The sequence below is a fragment of the Papio anubis genome, chromosome X (genome assembly GCF_008728515.1).
Source record: "Papio anubis isolate 15944 chromosome X, Panubis1.0, whole genome shotgun sequence".
Classification (NCBI taxonomy): domain Eukaryota; kingdom Metazoa; phylum Chordata; class Mammalia; order Primates; family Cercopithecidae; genus Papio; species Papio anubis.
In genome coordinates this window covers 80,305,593-80,309,047 of record NC_044996.1, presented here as the reverse complement: position 1 = coordinate 80,309,047, position 3,455 = coordinate 80,305,593, and the positions used below count along the sequence as shown (strand labels likewise).

At 46.5% G+C, this 3,455-nt stretch overlaps 1 pseudogene; it reads left to right on the top strand.

Annotated features, from left to right (window-relative positions):
- The first annotated feature begins 1,841 nt into the window (after positions 1-1,841).
- LOC101011094 lies at positions 1,842-2,433 on the top strand (annotated as a pseudogene).
- Positions 2,434-3,455: the final 1,022 nt, after the last annotated feature.

Here is a 3,455-nt window from a genome sequence, read left to right as displayed (position 1 = left end):
TCTCTGCCATATCATTTACTCAGAAATACTGATTCATGAAGAAATGGGATGAGTGTGGTGGCATTAAGACCCGTAGTTTTACTCACATAAAGAAGGATGAGACCCCTGGTTTATCTAGCATTGCAACCACATTGCACAGAATTTTGCCTTCTCCAGCAGAATACTAGAATTATTAAGAAAACATAGCAGCTTCTATCACTTAATGAGTACTGCCCATGGAGAAGGACTAATAAGTACCACGATGCCTTTCATTTAACCTGAGGTTAAAAATTTTCACAGCCTGTAATCCCAGTACTTGAGAGTGAGGTCAGGAGCCAAGACCAGCCTGGTCATCAATATGGCAGAGACACTCTGCCCTACTAAAATCCAAAATTAGCTGGGCTGGTGGCGACGCCAATCTCGGGTGTTGCCGGCTGAGGCACAGCACTCAGGGCAGAGGCTGCAGTGACAGATACACCACTGCACACTCCAGCCAGCACAGAGCAAGACTACTAAAACAACAACAAAACCAAAACCCGACAAGTTCATTAAAGATAGAGGGAGAAATGGGTTTTGCCCTTGACTGGAGCCTAGACTCTTAACCATTTCTTTTTCTTTTTTTCTTTTCTTTCTTTTCTTTTTCCTTTTTTTTTTGAGACAAGAGTCTTGCTCTGTTGTCCAGGCTGGAATGCAAATGGCATGACTCCCCGCTCACTGCAACCTCTGCCTCCCCCAGGCTCAAGTGATTCTCCTGCCTCAGCCTCCCGGTGAATTACAGCAGATGTATGCCACCACGCCTGGCTAATTTTTTGTATTTTGTAGAGATGGGTTTCATACATGCTGGCCTCAACTCCTGGACCGCAGGTGATCTACTCCGCCTCGGCCTCCTAAAGTGCTGGGAATACAGGCGCGAGCCAATCAGCTTCAGTCCTCTTTAACCATTTCTAGCTGAGTGTGACTTGTCTGCCTTTCTCTCCAGTTTTGTGTGATGTCTCTGTTTTTCAGGAATGGAGGTTCCTCTGCTGCCCCATATAGCCAGAGACCCAAAGTGAAAGCCATGTTTCTTGATTCAACCCTGGAAACCTTCTATGATAATTTTGGGGAATTAAGCCGGGCGCTGTTCAAGTTTCATCCAGCACTTTGGGAGCCGAGATCGGCGGACATTTAGGCCGAGTCTCGAGACCATCCTGCATAACACGGGTGAAACCCCGTCTCTACTAAAAAATACTTAAAAACTAGCCGGGCGAGGTGGCTCGTAGTCCCTGCCACTCGAGGCTGAGGCAGGAGAATGGCGAAAACCCGGAGGCGGAGGCTTGCAGTGAGCTTGAAATCCGGCCACTGCACTCCCAGCCTGGCGACTGAAGCAGACTGGGCCTCAAAAAAAAAAAAAAAAAAAAGAAAAGAATTTAAAAATTACTAACCATTTATTGAGCACCCATAATATTTTAGCACCTTTTGATATAGTAGATCCAGACCTTATGACAACAGTGTAACACAAATACCTATGTGTATGAATGGTTTTTAATCTTTTGAGCTCACCAAAAGATTAAAAAGCCTTTTGTGGGATACTGGTGACAGCTCTGGATCTTCTTTCCAGAAAAATTCAATTGTGCACATATACATAGTATTGTACACAACCTCAGAAGAGGTTTCTAGGACCTACTGAAGCTCCATCCTCTGTAGTCCACATAGACTCCAGGGTAAGAACTCTGACTTATACGCCAACCCTTTGCAGCTGGACTCTTTTATAGCATTAAGGGTATAGAGAGGTAGCATCTTATCCTCCCCATCTTCTCCTCAGAGAAATGTTTAGAATAGCTCCCTACATTAACCAAGTATCTCTGAATATCTTTTCTCTTGTACATAGGACAACAAGGGAAGAATGCAGACAATCACATGTGTGGTTGTAGGAGATGAGGCTATAGGTAAAACCTGCCTCCTCATCAGTTACACAACAAACGCCTTTCCTGAGGAGTATTATCCCCACTGTCTGACAACCATAGCGTCCAGACATCTGTGGATGGGCAAATCGTCAGCCTGAACACGTGGGACACTGCTGGCCAAGAGGAGTATGACTGACTGCGAACACTCTCCTAACCCCAGACCAGTATCTTTGTTCTTTGTTTTTCCACTGGGAACCTATCCTCTTATGCCAATGTGAGGCATAAGTGGCACCCAGAGGTCTCCCATCATTGCCCCAATGTGCCTGTTCTGCTGGTAGGCACCAAGAGGGACCTGTGGAGTGACCTTGAGACAGTGAAGAAGCTGAAGGAGCAGAGCCTAGTGCCCATGACTCCCCAGCAAGGCACTTCCCTGGCTAAGCAGTTGGGGGCTGTGAAGTATCTGAAATATTCGGCCCTGATGCAAGATGGGGTGCATGAGGTATTTTTAGAAGCTGTCTGGGCTGTCCTTTACTCTGCTACAAAGAACACCAAGAAGTGCATCCTCTTATAGCTTCTGGGTGCTACCTGGGGACTGCACCTAAGAAGTATAAGGGTGATATTCCTTTGTCAGCAGTTAAAGAGTGCCAGCATGAGCCATTTGTCTCTTCTAGAAACCCTAGACTGCAGGATATTGAGCTTTTGGAGGAATGAAGACAGACTTATTTGTGCATAGCTGCTTTGAAGTTTGGTCTGACTTTTTGGAGGAAGGTGTGTGTGTGTGTGTGTGTGTGTGTGTGTGTGTCCCCTGTCGAAGTGGTAAGAGGAGGTGCCACTCAGTGCTGTTCTTTTCTCTCCTGGCCAGGTAATGGTAAGCAGAGCAGCTTAGGACTGTTCATTGTAGACTTTTGCTTGTCTGCTTTTAAATCTAATTGGAGCTTTCCTTGCTGTATTTACCACTGAGCAAGTGCCTCACAGAAGGACAAGGTTATCCGGTTTTTATTTATTTATTATTATTATTATTGTTAATATTTTTTGAGACGGAGTTTCTTTCTTGTCACCCAGGCTGGAGTGCAATGATATGATCTCGGCTCACTGCAACCTCCACCTCCCAGGTTCCAGCAATTCTCCTGCCTCAGCCTCCCGAATAGCTGGGATTACAGGCACCCGCCACCATGCCCGGCTAATTCTTTCGTATTTTTAGTAGAGACAGGGTTTCACCATGTTGGCCAGACTGGTCTCGAACTCCTGACCTCAGATGATCCACCCATCTCAGCCTCCCAAAGTGCTGGGATTACAGGTGTAAGCCACCATGCCCGGCCTATTTTTATTATTTTTTTGAGAATCTCACTGTCACCCAGGCTGGAGTGCAGTGGCACGATCTTGGCTTACTGCAACCTCCGCCTCCTAAGTTTCAAGCAATTCTCCTGCCTTCTGCCTCAGCCTCCTGAGTAGCTGGGACCATAGGCACGCACTACCACACCTGGCTAATTTTTGTATTCTTAGTAGAGACGGACTCTCACCATGTTGGCCAGGCTGGTCTCAAACTCCTGACTTCAGGTGATCTGCCTGCCTCTGCCTCCCAAAGTGCTGGGA